The sequence below is a fragment of the Peromyscus leucopus genome, chromosome 7 (genome assembly GCF_004664715.2).
Source record: "Peromyscus leucopus breed LL Stock chromosome 7, UCI_PerLeu_2.1, whole genome shotgun sequence".
Lineage (NCBI taxonomy): Eukaryota > Metazoa > Chordata > Mammalia > Rodentia > Cricetidae > Peromyscus > Peromyscus leucopus.
The window spans coordinates 48,132,286-48,149,916 of NC_051069.1; the positions used below are offsets into that span (position 1 = coordinate 48,132,286).

Genomic DNA, 17,631 nt, shown 5'->3' on the forward strand with positions numbered 1-17,631 from the left:
GCCCCTAAGCCTGTCATGGCTGCTGTGTGGTCAAGCTGTTTGGGGCCCTCCACGTTAAGCACCTAGGCCAGTGCTGTTGGGACCAAGTCTGCCAAGATAAACATGCAGATGCAGATACCTCTTTTGTATGTTGACTTTATTTTCTTGAAGTATAACCTGAGTGATAGAGTAGAATCATATAAACATTCTTTTTTAGTTTTGTGAGAACGTTGCATGTTGTTTTCTGAAGTGGTTGTGTTGATTTGCAGTCCCACCAATGCTGTAGAAGAATCTCCTTTTCCAATACATCTTTGCCAGAGTTTATTATATTTTGTTTGTTTTTTTTTGGGGGGGGGGTAGCAGTCATTCCAACTGGGTAATGTGCTATCTCACTGTAATTCTGATTTGCATTTCCCTATGATAATGAAACTGAAGTTCTTTCATGAAATTATTGGCAATTTTATATTTCTTTTTAGAGATCATTCAGGGGCCCTTTAATAGGGTATTCACGTAGTAGGGGTGGGTATAAGGATTATGTCATCAGCCTTCGACAGCATCCCAGCCTAAAATGCGGGTGGGCCCTCTGTGTGTCTCTCTCTTTCCTTTCCGCTCCTCCTTCCGTCTGTCCTTTCTCTCCCTCTCTCTCTCTCTCTCCCCCTTCCCTTTCCTCTCCCTCTCTCTTTCTCTCTCCCTCTCTCTCTTTCTCCCCCCCACAAAGCTCTAAAAAGGTTACCATGGCTATGATTCTTCTGACCAGCACTCTCCTCTGCCGGCATGGCCTCTGCGGGTGGCAGACAGCCACAAGCAGCATGCCATTTAACCAATATTGGTGCCAAAACCCGGGATAGACCACCGAGGACCTGCTGACTGCTGCCCTGCCGCTTGCCACCTCCTCCCCCATCCAGCGAGACTGCCAGTGTGTGTGCGTCCCTCGCCTCCCCTGGACCCCACACAGCTACCAACTACTGCTACCGCCATGATTCTTCACCACAGTGAGTGAGTCCGCAGTTCTCGCGGCTGTAGTCTGAGCTATATTCTTTGAGATGGACACCATGGGGGGGGGGGGGTGTCCTCGGGCTGTGCTGGCAACGGGAGGCACATTTTCACTCCTGACAGGGGGTCAATGCTGTCTAGGGTCTATCGGGTGGATGAACTGCAGTGCAGCTGCAGTCCTTCCCATCCCTTGATGAAGAGGATGGCGAACTTGAGCTGATTCTTAGATCTCTCTTCACTCTTGGGATGCCTGAGCTTGGAGTCTGATCCTGGTTTGTTATTTTAATTTTTTATTTTTCATTCGGCTACAGCCATGAGACAAAGGGGTGGATACATTTACCACCTACATTGGCGGACAGGGGCAGGCACACGTAAACCTGGCCACATAACAGCGTCATCGCAGTAACTTCTGCCAGCGAATGGGCAAATAAGAGTTACTTTATCTCCAAGCTTTCTGCTAAAGCTCTGAACCCTTCTCCTTCCCCACTTCTGCGTCTGCCACGTGCAACCTTTTCTGTCTGACTTCCACCAACAGTGGGCGGGCTCAAATGGGCTTGGGCGGTTTCTACAACTCGCCCTAACTCACCTTAACTCCACCCACTCATTCTCACATGCATACAGACAGGGCCCTGATCTTTGCCTTGTCCCTAATTCCAAAAAATAAATTCTCATGCCCCACAAGCTTTTCTCTTCCCAGTTCGCTGCTCTAACTCACTGTTCAGCTAATGGTACAGGACCCAGCCACAGCCAAGAGGGATACAAGTCTCCAGAGCAAACGGATGACAGACACCATCCCACAATGCCTTCTGCCTCAGAAGACTCCCCCAAGAGCCAACTAACGTCCAATTGTCAGCTGGAAGCAGTTTTTGAGAGGAATGACACCCCTATTCCCATCTACCTGTTTTTTTATAATAAGTGAAAGTCTGGGATGTAAGGATTCTGTACTTAATTACGTCATCAGTCTGTGACAGCGTCCCAGCCTAAAAAGTGGGTGGGCCCTCTGTGTGTATCTCTCTTTCCTTTTTGCTCCTTCCTTCCATCTGTCCTCTCTCTCCCTCTCGCTCTCTCTCCTCTCTCTCTCTTCTCTCTCTCTCTCTCTCTCTCTCTCTCTCTCTTCTCTCTTCCTCTCTCTCCTCTTGCTCTCTCTTCTCTCTCTCTCTCTCTCCTCTCTCTCTCTCTCTCTCTCCCCCCTCCTCTCCCTCTCTCTTCCCCTCCCAATAAAGCTCTAAAAAGGTAACCATGGCTCGTGAATCTCCTCCAGCACTTTCCTTCATTGGCATGGCTGCCACAGGTGGCGGCCAGCCATGAGCACTCCACCATTTAACCAACAGTAGGGGGCAAAATAGCTTGACCATAAGCTGCCATAACAGGCTTAGAGGCCCAGACACAGCTTCTGGCAGGCAACACCTGGACCCAGGAAAAGCCATAAGCTGACCCCACCAATGGGACCCACATCTGATATTCCAAACATTCCCTATACCCCTAGACAAATGTTAGCTTATCAGGGTCCTGAACCCTAGAAATCCCCTCACCCCAACCTCTGCTACGATTAAAAAAAAAAAAACCCACCCTGCCTGGGCTCTGGGCTCTCTGCTCTCGCCACTGTACTGGACAGAGAGCCCAAGCTCAGAGCTTGAAAATAAAGGCTCTTTGCTGTTACATACAGGATTCAGTCTCCATGGTAGTCTTTTGGGGGTCCCCTGTGATTTGGGCATAACAGAAGATAGGGTCTGGGCATCAATATTTTTTTAAGCCACCCTACCCTCAAAATATCAATTGCTTCAATCCATGAAAAAGAAGTTTTTATGGACAAATCCTCTCACTGAGAACATCTGTTTAAGCTGAATAAAAGATAAATAATAGCTCTCACTTTGAAGTCAGTGGGAAACAGTTAAAACAATTGAGAGTTAAGAGAAAAGCCCCACGAATGTGAGCAGTACATGGAGGCAGATAGCTGAGAATGTGGTGGAACTTGGTTGGTATGTAGCTTCCTGGGGTTTTTGTTTGTTTATTTTTTACCATTTTTATTATGCCAAGGAGGAACTATCTAATTCATGTCATAGGGCACAGGCCAACAAACAAAAATAACTTTCCTAAGCCTTCCAGCCCACTCTTCAAATTGCAAGAAATAAGAAAGTTACGGGAATATCAATGTGACAAGGACTTCAGGGGCCATGACCTTGGAAAACAAGAGACACACAAAAAAAATGAGCCCCAAATGTGCCTTGTGTCTTCTTCAGGCATTGCAGGAGGCTGGGGCAGGGCGGGGATGAAAAGACTTCAAATAATGCCACCAAACGAGCACTAGGAGTTCAAGTATCTGGGCCTGTGGGAGACATTTCTCATTCACATCACCACAGTGTGCATACTTGCTAGCTAAGGAGTAAGGTTCTCCCTTACTCCAAGGGAAGACACATATAGGGAAATGTTAGGACATTCTGAAATTTACAAAAATTATAAACCAACAGATTCAAGAATGATTCTAAAGCCAAGCGGTGTAAGTACAAAGAAAATCAAGCCTCAGCACCTCATAGTAACACTACCAAATTCAAAGGAGGAAGCTGAAAAGCCGCCAGATTTGAACACACGTAACCTGCTGAGGATAGCAGAAAGGCTGATGTTCAGATTATTTCAAATATTTTGTAAATTCTCTGATAATTTCATACACGCACTTTGATCATATTCACGCCACACTCTGCCCCCTCATTCCTTCTGGATTTGCTCCCCTCTCCCCATCCCTTCCCAACTTCACATCCCTCTTTTTCATTTTTATGACCTATCCAAGCCAGTTTGTGCTGCCCATGTACTCCTAGGTTTGAAAACACCCACGAGAGCATGGTGGACCTACTACAGGCTGCACTGTTAAAGAAAACAGCTCTCCCTCCCCTAGAAGCTCTCAACTGTCCATAGCTCCCCAGTTAGGAGGGGCTCGCAAGCCCCTCCCCTGTCTGTGGTAGAACACGGGTTAGCTTGATCTTATGCCATCAACACAGCTGCTGTGAGATACTCAGGTTCTTAACAGGAGCAACAGATACCAAAGACAAAAAAATAACAGGATTACATGGTGGGGGGAGAAAAAAAATGAAGCTTTTTAAACAACAACCACACAAAACAAAAAAAACTAAGAAATTCATTGCCATACGATTCTAACAAAAGAAATGGAAAAGAGACCTGATCAGGCCCCTCCACTTCTCATTCCTCTTTATTGGATTTTTTTTTCATCTGTAGGCAAGGCTACTCCCAAACTTGTGACTAATCCTTCTGCCTCAGACTCCTAAGTCCTGGGATTTCAAGTATGAACAGCCATGCCTAGCTAGATGGTCTTTTTTAAACTGGCTGCTTTATGATTTTTCTCTGTCATTTGAATTTAGCCACATCCTTACAGGGTGCCTAGATGTGCTTTTATTTTTATTTATATTGGTTGGGTATAAAATCAGTCTTGAATCTGTGGCTTTACAATTTTTATATATTCAGAGAAAGGGCAAAGAAAGAGAAAGAGTTCTAGAGACACTTAATTAACATTAGACAATATAAATTTTATGGCAAGAATTATTACTAGCAATAAAGGACATATTCATGACAGTAAAAATCTCAGATGAAGATTATGATATAAATTTGTATGCAGCTATGAATACAGCAACATTATGAACTATAAACAAGGTTAGATTGCATTCTTATATCTTGAGAATAAATCTCAGTGATAGGATGTTAATGGAAAACCAAGCACAAAATGCCATATACTGTTTATTCACTTAGGTGGAGTTTAGAAATAGGCATAACAGCCTCACGGTGAGTGAGGTGGTTCCGCATAAGAGACTATGGATAATGGCTGGAAATAGTTCTGGGTGCTTACTGTTGACTTCCTTTGTCTTGGTATTAGCAATAGGCAGGGCCACCTTCTAAGTATGCATGCATATGTGCAGGCCAACTTTCTATTCCTGACTGAGTATGCATTGTTTTTTCATGTCTCAAATTTGAACACAATGGAGAATACGAAGCATGGCTCAGGGTTGAGACCACTGAGCTCTGTGATACTGGTGCTTGTGTGCAGCTTCTGGGTATGGATCTCAACCTCCCAGCCATACGAACCAAAGCCTTGGCAATTCAGGGGGTTTCAGAGCTCTTGTTACATCCGTGTAGATGGAGACCTCTTTCCTTATCATAGGGATCCACCCCTGCTTTAACCTATGGAGTTTTGCCTTACGTTCTACCCATTAAGTGCTATGAAATATTAGAACATAGAAAATATACACTCTATTACATCAATTGTTTCCTCCAAACAAGGAAAGCTACTGGAATTGTAGGATCAATGTGTGCCAATTTTCTCCAACCATTGTCTCACCTAAAGATTGACAACTAACACTCTCCTATCCCAGTCACACTTTTTTTCCCCTGCTCTGGATCCAAGACCTCTCACACTGACCACTCATCATTTTGTAGATATCAGATACTGTTTAATTTTGACACAAAGTGGGAGTAAGTGGCCCTATTTCTGACTAAATATATGATAGGATTAATGTGGGAGCAAGAGGTGTGGGATATTAACAGTGAGATCTAAGGAAACGTCCTCAAAAACAATATGGAGCCAAGCTGCTTCTTTTCTGAATGTGGCAAGCATTGCCAACCTGGCTTGCATTGGACTGGGGCAGTAACTGGGCATATTGGCCTATTCCCAACCTGTGTTCTTTTTATCACAAGCAAATAATTCCAGCAGAGTTGGCCCAGTTCCTCACAATACATGGTCAGTTCATTTGTTAAGGTGTAGGTGCTGAAGCGGCCACAACCTCTTACTCCCTGCGTTTGAGGACAGGGAAGACTCCTGACAAACAATGTACTTGGTTTTTCTGCTCAAAGCATTTACTGTATTTTCATCATGATCAATTGTATGGTGTTTTGGAAAACTGAAGTGGCATGTGTTAGAATAAAAGAACAAAGGAGCAGAGCTGACAGTGTGGGAGCATCTAAAGATAAGATGTAAAAACAGAAAATGCAGAAATGATTTCTTAAAGAATTGCTCTCCTCTTCATCATCTAAACAAATGAGAATGTATCTTTCAGGACTTGTTGAAAGATGGAGGCTCCACCGCTGTTGGTCTAAAGTTCATGAGTTCCCATGAGCTTGGTTCAGTTGTCTCTGTAGATTTCCCTATCATGATCTTGACCCCGCCTTGCTTATATAATCCTTCTTCCTCTCTTCACGACTCCTGGAGCTCGGCCTGGTGTTTGGCTGTGGATCTCTCCATCTGCTTCCACCAGTTACTGAATGAAGGCTCTATGATGACAGTTAGGGTATTCACCAATCTGATTACTGGGGTAAGCCAGCTCAGGCATCCTCTCCACTATTGCTAATAGTCTAAGCTGGGTTCATCCTGTGGAATCCTGGGAACTTCCCTAGCACCAGGTTTCTTCCTCTCCCTATGATGTGGAGCCTGCATGGGACTGGTCTAGGCCCTCTGCACAAGCAAGACAGTTGTGTAGCTTGGTCTGTGTAAGGGGCCCTTGGCAGTAGGATCAGGACCTATCCCTGGTGCATGAGCTGCCTTTTTGGAACCCATTACCTATGATTGGACACCTTGAACAGCCTTAACGCAGAGGGAGGTGCTGTGGGATGTTCTGTATGTCCTGTGGGAGCCCTTCTTGGGTTCTTTGTGGCGTTACCGCAGGTCGATAGGGATGATTAGGAATGGGCTGAGTGCAGGTGTCTGAGATGGTCTGCACTGGCTGGTGGGGGATGGTTGTATGTAAGTTGTTCTGATTGATCATAAATAACCTGATCGGTGTGGTAGGCAGGAAGGATAGGGGGATAAAGAGAGGAGAAATAAAAGGACAGGAAGGCAGAAGGATGAGGCAGCTGCCCATGACAGCAGATGTGAAGATGCAGTAAGCACAGAACGTGGCGAGGTATAGATTTATGGAATGGATTAATTAAGCTATAAGAAAGTTAGCAAGAAGCTGCACGGCATACAGTTGAAGCAATATAAGTCTCTGTGTTTACTTGGTTGGGTTGAGCGGCTGTGGACTGGCGGGTGACAAAGATTGTCCTGACTGTGGACAAGCAGGAAAATTCTAGCAACAGGGAAGGGCTTGAACCTGTCTCAACTGAATATACCAGGCTTTGCTGACTCCCCATGGGAGGCCTTACCTTTTTGGAGGAGGGAATTGGCGGTGGGTTGGGGGAGGAAGGTTTGGGGGAAGTGGAAGGAGGGAAGAGAGGAGGATATGTTGTTGGTTTGTACAATGAATAAAAAATTTCTTAATAAAGAAAAAATAGTTGATTAAAAAAAGAAAGATTGAGTCCAACAATGCTCATGCTCAAAGCAGTTTGGATAATAGATGGAGCAAATGGCCTTATCTTTATGTGTCACAGCTTTCTGAGCTTGCTGCAACAGTGACCCAAGTAGAAATAACCCAGACAGATGGTTTCTACACACCAGGCCATGGATTCTGCTCCTACTAACACCCCATCCCACAGGCCTCTCTCTCTGATTCCCTTCCCCCTCAGCTCTGCTTTATGAGCTTATACCCTTCCTTTCAGTCCTTGGAAACTGCCTTCCTTCCAGAAGTTTCCTTAACTTTCCAGGAAGTTAGGTCACTCTTCAAAGTTCACACACTGCCTATCATACACCTGTGTAGAGTACTTGCTACACTCTCTAAAAAGGAATCTGTCCCTCCTACCAGACGTTGGAGCAGACAGACTGAGATTCTCCTCTATCAGGAAAGGGCATTAGTGGTACTACTAAGAGTCCTATATTGAGAAGGATTCTGAGGTTGTACTTAAGAGCAACAGAAAGTTGTCTAATGCAAACTTCTGACGTGGGTGTTGCCAAAGCTGAACTCACTCTGAATATACAGTATATATTTAATATTTGTGTGAATTAATGCTGTGTTAATAATGTCAGTTGTAGCAAAGAAAGCAAAATTGGTAAAACTCATTTCGGTTATTTGTTGCTTGCTAGTCATATTGGAACTATTCAAAGGCAGACACCACATCTGATTTGTCATAATATTATAGTATCTTTGGTATCTCACTTAGTATATTGAGCAAAACATTATTGCTATATAATGGTTGAGGGAAGTGACTTTTAGCTTAAAGACTATTGATATTTAGAAATACAGGGAATAAAGGCAGCCATTCAAGTCATGATTCCCTCCAATCTCTAGTGAGCTAAATTGAATAATGGGGAAAGTGATGTTTCATGTGGCTGAAGATAAGTGGTTTTCTTGTCCTTGAATGGTGACATAGAAACAGGTTGATATGAGGGAGACAAGGTATAGGAAGGTGGTAGCTATACAAATGGCCTAGGAGACTATGGACCACAATTCCCTTTCACTCTCTTTGCAAGTCTCAAGGAAGGCCATCACCTCTTTGGCTCACATACTAGCATGGTAAGAAGTTTCTGGATCTGTGTTATTCTGGGGTGTAGGTATTCTGTATAATCCTTTCCTCAAAAATGAAACATTTCCTACTAAAGGGAGGACAATTAAAATGTTTCTCAAACTTAATCTTAGGAAGAAAATTCACAAGTCTCAGAATGCTCCTGAAACTTACAAGACCCAAAACACCCACCCAGGCTATATAAGCAGTAGAAATTTCATGGAGGGAAGTGACTCTCTCCACTTGCCTCTTTTCATGCAGATAGCTCTATGGATGCAGTCTTCATTAGTCATCATCCATACTACTTTGTTCTTTTCAGTTATACAGCTGCTTTTGAGTTATCTTGCCCAATATATTGACATACCAAAGTAAAAGTAAACCCTTACTTATACTCCTACAAGTAATACTAATAAACTTATTGGTTCACTTAGCTAAAAGTTAGGTAGAATCATTTCTTTGGTCTTTTACTTGTGTGTCCTATCTAGAGAAAATACACATCTGTTTATGTCTCCCAGGAAAAGTCAAACAACAGTTTTATCCAGGAAATAAAAGACATAAAAGGACTTGCCACCACTTCTGACAACTGGGTTAAGTTCCTGGGACCCACAGAGTAGAAGGAAAGAACTAACCCTGACAATTTGTCCTCTGACCTCCAGAATCAATCCTGTGGCATACAAGAACCCAGGTACACTAAAATAAATATTCAAATAAAATAAAAAGTAGGCTCTTTGGGTCTTCTTGATTTGAAGAATTACTTGCTTAAATGAACTCCAAAGCTCTTTTTTCTAAGTTGTTATTTGATAAAGAAAGGGAGATGAATCCAAAAAGGCATGAACAGCTAGAGATAGACTTCTGTGTCTTCTATGAAACCGCAGCCAGTGGGGCTGTTTCCCCTCAAGATGCCCATCTTCCCAACCTGTGTATCACTAGCTGATTTTGTATCCCAGTCCTTAGAAGGCACCAGAAAGACTCAACAGAAAAGACAGACAGCGTAAAGAGAAAGATGCTAAAGGGACCTGGGCTTTGTGACACCAAGTAAAACAGCACTTGAGTAACATTAAGGGCAAGACAGTGCTGGTCTAGGTTGATGGGATGGGATGGAGGAGGAAGTGTGATCTCATGGGGAGGCTCTACTTTCAGTCCTACTGAAAGCAAGCCCTTTGGGTATGCAGATATCACATCTTCATGTTTTCTTTTAAAAAGTGAAGTGTGACTTTTTGTATTTTAATTGACCTAAATTGTAATGAATTCACTTTAAGCCAATTTTGAGATCCTTTGGAAATTTTTTAGTGTTCTTTTTTATTTCTCTTATTTTTATTAACTAATTAATTTTTCCAAGCTAGATCATGCTTTCCCCTCCCTCCCTCTTTTTCTTCTTCCATTCCCTCCCCTAGCCTCTCCTTCCCCTGACCCCCTCACCCTCAACATTCATTCCTTCTCCTTTCTTTTCAGAAAAGTGCAGGCTTCCCACATTTATCAGCCAGCCATGACATAAGACTGGGCACCTCCTCTCCTATCAAGGCTGGACAAGGCAACCAATTAGGCACCCCAAAAGCAGGTAACAAAGTCAGAGACAGCCCCTACTCCCTTTATTAGTAGTTCCACAAGAAGACCAAGTTACAAAATTCTAACATTATGTGCAGAGGGCCTAGGTCAGTCTCATACAAGTTCACTGGTTGGTGGTTTAGTCTCTGTGAACCCCTGTGAGCCCAGGTTGGTTGATTCTGTGGGTTTTCTTGTGGTGTCCTTGGCCCTTCTGGTTCCCATAACCCTTCCTTCCTCCCTCTCTTCCACAGGATTCTCCAAGGTCCACCTAATGTTTGACTGTGGGTCTCTGTATCTGTTTCCATCAGTTGCTGGGTGAAGCCTCTCTACTGACGACTGGGCTAGGCATAGATCTGTGAGTATAGCAGAATATCATCCAGAATCATTTCACTGACTTTTTCTTTCTTTTTTGCCAGTCATGTTTGGTTCTATATTAGATTTCCGGGCTGTCCGGTCTCTGGGTCCTGACCCAGAGTGTGTCAGTGGTCGGTTCCCTATCATAGTGTGGGCCCAAGTGGGACCTAGTCATTGGTTGGCCACTCCTGTAATTTCTGTGTCACCTTTGTCCCAGTGTATCTTGTAGGCAGGACAAATTGTAGGTCAGATGTTATGTGGCTGGGTTGGGGTCCTAATCTCTCCACTGGAAGTCTTGCCTGGTCACAGGAGGTAGCCGATTCAGGGTCCGTATCTCCCATTGCTAGAAGTCTTAGCTAGGGTCACCCTAATAGACTCCTAGGAGTTTCCATTGCACTGGGTTTCTAGCTCATCCCAGAGGTACCCCAGATTCCAGTTACATTTCCTAGTACTCTCTTTTTCCACTCCCCACAACCTGATTCCCTCCTGCTTCCATGTCCATCCCCCCATCAAGACCTCTTAAAAAATGGGGCACAGATCTAAACAGAGTGTTTTCAATAGAGGAATCTCAAATGATAAAGAAACACTAAAAGAAACATTCAACATCCTTAGCCATCAAGGAAATGCAAATTAAATGACCATGAGATTCCATCTTACACCCATCAGAATGGCTAAGATCAATAACACAAATGACAGCTCATGCTGGTGAGGATGTGGAGAAAGGCGAACATTCTTCCATTGCTCCTGGGAGTGTAAACTTGTACAACCACTTTGAAAATCAATATCGCAGTTTATCAGAAAATTTGGAATCAACCTACTGCAAGACCCAGCTATACCACTCTTGGGCATATACCCAAAGGACACTCTACCATACCACAAGGACACTTACTTAACTATGTTCATAGCAGCTTTATTCATAATAACCAGAAAGTGGAAACAGCTTAGATGTCCATCAACCAAAAAAAATGGATAAAGAAAATGTGATACATTTACACAATGATTATTACTCATCTGTTAAAATCAATGACATCATAAAATTTGCTGGCAAATGGATGAAACTAGAAAAGATCATCCTAAGTGAGGTAACCCAGACCCAGAAAGATAAACAGGTTATGTGCTCATTTATAGGAGGGTATTAGTCATAAAATAAAGGATAACCATGATACAACCCACAAACCCAAGGAAAATTTTAAGAATCATAAAATGAAAGATGTCTTGGGGAAGGCCAGTGTTTGCTTCATTTCAATCTCACTCTGGAATCTCTAATGAACTCCATGTGGAATCTTGGGCAGAGCTTACACTGTGGAAGGTCCTACAACAAAGGAAGTATCCTGCATTTGCCTGTCTAGAGCAGTCACTACTGGACACACATGACAGCTAAGTATTGGGGCAGTAGACAGTGTGGCCTTACCTGATGAAGTTTACCTCTAAAATGAGGTTTATAATTTAGCCAGGCACACTCTTTACTTTCTATATGGGGTACACATTTATTTACAAGTCTTGGCTTATAGTAATTATGTTAATTCTGGACTTCCATGTCAGAATTTATGCTTGATGAAAGAAACCACACACACCCCTTTTCTTTTTAAATTTGCCTTGCTTTTTTAAAGCAAGGAAGGGGGACTATTTGAAAGGAGGAATGGAGGGAAGGAGGGAGGGAGGGAGGGAGGGAGGGAGGGAGGGAGGGAGGGAGCCAGCAGGAAAGAGGAAGGCAGAGGGAATGAGAACAAATTATAGTGTGTGTGTGTGTGTGTGTGTGTGTGTGTGTGAGAGAGAGAGAGAGAGAGAAGAGAGAGAGAGAGAGAGAGAGAGAGAGAGAGAATGCCATTCTGAAATGTTACTTGATATGCTCACTAAAATTAAATTAAAAGTAAAATGATGAAAGCTAAATGTTAGTCTGCAATGACTGAGCACACAGCATTCCTTCTTCAAGGTCTTCTGTGGTGTCAAAGGCCTCTCTAACTCCCCTCAGTGTCTCCACCTAGAGGTAGTCAGTCTCTTATTTTGCTGTGAACACAATCCTGTATCTGTACTATGATTTATAAGCACCCCACCACATATCTTCAGTACGTGAAAGTAGCCCTGAAAGGGGCCTCCCCCAAGTTTCTCATTTGACAGGAAGAGACACAACTGTGCAGAAAGAAATGACTGGAATTATCACTCATGGGGAGTGAGCACAGCTCTTCTAGGAAGTTATCTCTCTTAATTGAAATCCTATCATATACTCAAGGTCCATTTGGAAGCTCCCTTCCCCGCAAGCCTCTTTTTTGTTTTCTTTTTATGATGTATGTAACACTGATAACTGTCTGTACAACTGCTTGGCAGCTTGAAGTGACATTCGTTGTAGCAAAGGGTCATATACTATTAAATACCAAACAAATGCAGAATCTAGAGAGGACAGACCATCCTTTTCATTGTCCTCCTACACAGTCCCACATCTCAGAAAACATACTCCAAAATATTGTTAAAAGATAAAAATGACAGAGTTAGGAGCTGGGGGTGTATCACAATGGTGGGATATTTAGCTAGCATCTGCAGTGACCTGGGCTCAATCCCAGGCACCAGCGGAATAAAAGGCAGAGCTTATCACAACTTATAGCAGAGTACTGTGAGATCAAAAGGTCATCCTATCAATTACCCTCTTTTTAGATGAACCATACACATTTCCTTAGGTTGAAATATGATGTTGCTAGACCATGGACAAGCATGAACTTACATTTTTAAATACTCAGTCTATATTTCCAACATATTAGTCAGTCAAGCCAATTCAGTAGCATCTATTAAAATCCAAGGACCTCAGACCATAGTTTAAAGGACAATACTTTGACCCACTCAAGAGACTGAGATTGATCTGACAGAATGCAATTTAATTCAAATATTCATTGGATGCTCACTGTAATTTCAGGGATGTCTATCACAGAACTGTCCAAGGTCTGCAGCACTAAGGGTCACTTACCAGCATAGTGAGAATAAAATAAGCTTTCTTCATAGAAATTAGCAAGGATGATGGAGAGGAGGGGGAAGCAACCAATCTGTGGATCAGTAGCAATGGTGCTGATGTGGAAATTACTGGATCGGAGGACACTGTGAGGTGAAGCGCTTCCCCGGTAAATGGTGGGAAGCTTATTTTTCTTGCCTTAGGACCAACCAGCCCTGACCAGGCACACTAGAGAGGGATGTGCTGTCCGAGAAATGGGTAAATAATCTAAACTGCAATGTAGTAGGATCTATGGAGGTGACAGTGACACGTGGCACCAGGAAGGAACCACACCAGCTCAAGAGTGAATGGATGTGTACGCTGATTCTGCAGGCTCAGTAACAATGAAGAATAACTCATCATAATCAGAGGCGTAATTGTCAGGATGACTTAAAAACATGCTGTGTTTTAGATTGCTGTCGTCAGATTATCCTCTAAGAGCTCATGTATTAAATACTTGATCCCCAGTGAGACATTATGAGATTGGACCAGGTGGAACAACCTTAGGCTACTGGGGATATACTCTTGGAAGAAACATGAACCCCAGTTCTTCCCAGGCTCTTTGCTTCTATGTGTGATGTCTTTCTCTCTGACACAAGCTCTCACAGTTGTGAGTCTGTCTGCCATGAGGTAGGTCCTCATCAGGATTGGTTGTAGGGCCTTAGTTTCAAGAACTAGGAGCTAAATAGATCTATTTTATTTTTAAAGTTAGTTTACCTCAGGAATTTCATTATAGCTATGAAAATGGACTAATACAGATAGAAAAAAAGGTTTTGTAAAGCTTTTAAAAATAATATTTTAGAAAATATTTTATATTTGTTTTATGTGGCACTTGTTTTCACTAGAACAAGTTTGTAGAAATATATAATATACTTTAGAGCCAGGTGGTAGTGGCGCACGCCTTTAATCCCACCACTCAGGAAGCAGAGGCAGGTGGATTTCTGTGAGTTCGAGGCCAGCCTGGGCTACCAAGTGAGTTCCAGGAAAGGCGCAAAGCTACACAGAGAAACCCTGTCTCGAAAAATAATATACTTTAAACACACAATCCCATTCCATCTATTCTCAGTTTTCACACCCTCCAATTAGTCCTCTTTATTTCCTTAGACAGTTCCTCTTATACCTTCATGTCAAATATGCATACATGATATTACATATTTACAAAAGTCTAGGACCCATTGCCAGACATGGGGAAATTCCCTTTAAATTGTCAGCCTGGGGAGTTCAAGAGACTCCCCAAACAACATAAGTTGTTGTCATTGCCTTTAGTTGCTTCCAGAATGTAAAAGGAATACACTGTTGTTAACGACACCACACGCTTTGGACACAGGACTTAGAGGTATCAATCTGGAACTGTCTTGGAAGCCTCATCCTGGGGGACTGGCTATCACTGTATCTGAAGGTGTTATGCAAGTTGCCATGGGAGAGAAGCAATCAATAATCCTACCCAGCTGTAAAGCTTGTGAACCACAATGACCGGCATGGCATCCCCACGAGTGCAATAGTGGCACTTTCATACGAGGGGAAACCAACATCCACTGATTTGAACTTAAGGTCTACCCAACAGGAGGGAATGCATACTTAGGACTGCAAACCTAGCCAGTTAGCAGAGATGGCGAGGTCATGGATCCTAGAGGAGAACCTACTATTGCCACTTTCTTAAACCAGTATAATTTCTAACTGCATTATAGATATTTATCCTCACACCCACAGGTAAGGGCAGCTCTCTCCCCTCATTGAAGAATCTTATTACAGTAGATGGAGACGATTACAGAAATCCACAACTGAACAAAATGCAGAGAAGAAGAGACTGTGGGGACAAAAATCCCATGAGCACAATCCTTACACCTAAGACTCAGAGAACATCATGGAAGAGGGGATATTTATACGGCATAAGCCAGAGGACTGGCATGTCTACTGTGAGATCGCATCCTCTCTATGTAACAGGGAAGCTGCCCTATGAACTTTCAACAATATGGTAACCCAGATAAAACCATAGCAATGACAGCATCAGCTGACATGCCAGTGTAGACAGGGGAAGCTCCTAAGATCCTGCCCTAGATGAAGAACTATGGGTAATTAATGGCCGCTGATAGAAGGAGAGTCAGGAGAGTCAGTCTTCTCTAGTGATGAGGCCCTTGATAGGTAATCTAAACCCAAGTGCTAATCCTTAAGCACAAACACATATGAACAACACAAAATGGACTCAGTGGGATGTATTTATATGAAAACATGTCTATACATACATACGTATATAACCCTCATAATTAATGAAGATGATCTCATGAATTTGAGAAGGATTGGGGGCATGAGATGAGTGGAAGTGGGGAGAAGGCAGGGTTAAAATGATGTGAATGAGTCACGTATGAAAGTCTCTTAAAAAGTTATTTTTTTTTAGTTAAAAAATCTAGGATCTGCACGCAATATTTATTTTTTCTAGATTTGTAAAGTTTTAAAGCAAATGAAAACTGTTATGAAGTTTGTAGGTTAGGAGAATGCACACGTTTTCTACTGACAAAGCGGGATCTGAGAGAGGGACTCAGGAGTCAGTGTGCTAAGAATAGGGCATGCTGGGTGAAAACAGATGGATTTTCGGGTGGGTTTCAGACTAGGCAACCAGAACTAGACTGAGGGGCCTGGGTGAGGAGAATGGCTCTTCTCTTTTCCCCTAACCATCAGGCCATGCTTTACGGACACCCGGACAGGACCGATGCAGAGCATAGGTGCACACAGATACACTGGAGACCTCGTGTCCAGTGATCCCTTAGTTGCCTTGTTTCGGGATTCATTCAAACTCAGATAACTAATTCGTGGATCGTTTATGAACAAGGTCTCACTTCAAGCTGAGAACTAAACCTTAGAAGAAAGTGTTGGGTTTGTCCATACTCACATCAAGGGAATGCTGAAGACCTGAAAAATGAGACCAGGGAGGGACATTTACTGTTCACTCTTGTGACTCCTGTGAACTGGCATGAAGTAATTTGGGTTTCTCGGACTTGTACACCTGGGGATCTGTAGCAGATATAGAGCTTACCAACAGCAGTTCAACATCTGAAGCTGGGACCCCCCCCTCCCCACCACACACACACTCCTCCCCCTCCTCCCCACCACACTCACCCTCATCCCCCTCCTCCCCACCACACTCACCCTCCTCCCCCTCCTCCCCACCACACTCACCCTCATCCCCCTCCTCCCTACCACACACTCACCCTCATCCCACTCCTCCCCACCACACTCACCCTCATCCCCCTCCTCCCCACCACCACACACCCTCATCCCCTCCTCCCCACCACACACACCCTCATCCCTCCTCCCCACCACACTCACCCTCATCCCCTCCTCCCCACCACACACACTCATCCCCTCCTCCCCACCACACTCACCCTCATCCCCTCCTCCACCACACACACACTCATCCCCCTCCTCCCCACCACACACACACTCATCCCCTCCTCCCCACCACACTCACCCTCATCCCCTCCTCCCCACCACACACACCCTCATCCCCCTCCTCCCCACCACACTCACCCTCATCCCCCCCCCCCCCCCCCCCCCCCCCCCACCACACTCACCCTCATCCCCCTCCTCCCCACCACACTCACCCTCATCCCACTCCTCCCCACCACACACACACTCATCCCCCTCCTCCCCACCACACTCACCCTCATCCCACTCCTCCCCACCACACTCACCCTCATCCCATTAGGGTGACCTGCTTCTTCCTCTATGGCAGGACTGGTCACCTCCTATGATAGCAAAGGAGGAGAGTCTCTAGATGCTGCCTTACTGTCATGCCAAAGCCAAAGAACTTGCCTCTGGTGGTTTTCGTGGAAATAGCAATCCACTTCCTTCCTGGCCCATGGATTGCAGACCGTTCAGGCCACCCCATTCTCCCATGGTCCCCCAAATAGAACTGTCATTGTGGCCATGGCCAGAGCCTCACTTGCAGCACTCCCGGTGTGTCCTAGTGCCTTCTGTCCTTCCTGTCCACACTGTTGTAGTTGGGGGGAAAGTCTACCTCAGTGCTTCTCGTGCTACAGTTAAGGACCAGGTCTCCATGCAAAGATTGGGCCACCTCAGCTCAGGGATCCTTTACCTTTCCCAGGATCTCCGAAGACATCTGAGGGAAAAGCTCCTCCACTCTAGTGCGAGAACCTTATGTCTGTTCTCTTCTACCATTGTCCTGCATGAGGTACTTTGCCAACTTAGAGAATGCCACAGCTTAGCCCAAGGTAGGCCACAGAATAAAAGTATATTCTAGAAATTCTTCTCCACAAAGCCAGATGTCAGCTTCTATGTTCACTGTTGTCTTCTCTACCCAGAAATTCATAAGCTCTGTCTTTGAACAGAACAGGTCATTTCTCCCATCATACAGTGTTGGGGTGCTGGGTTTGGTCACACACAGCAGAACC

General features: G+C 44.1%; 1 long non-coding RNA gene across 1 annotated transcript; it reads left to right on the top strand.

The window, feature by feature from the left end:
- Positions 1 to 896: 896 nt before the first annotated feature.
- On the top strand, positions 897 to 9,884 carry LOC119088426. The gene is made up of 3 exons (XR_005092096.1): positions 897 to 971; positions 8,862 to 9,031; positions 9,799 to 9,884. It is a non-coding gene; the product is annotated as an uncharacterized LOC119088426 (long non-coding RNA).
- Positions 9,885 to 17,631: the final 7,747 nt, after the last annotated feature.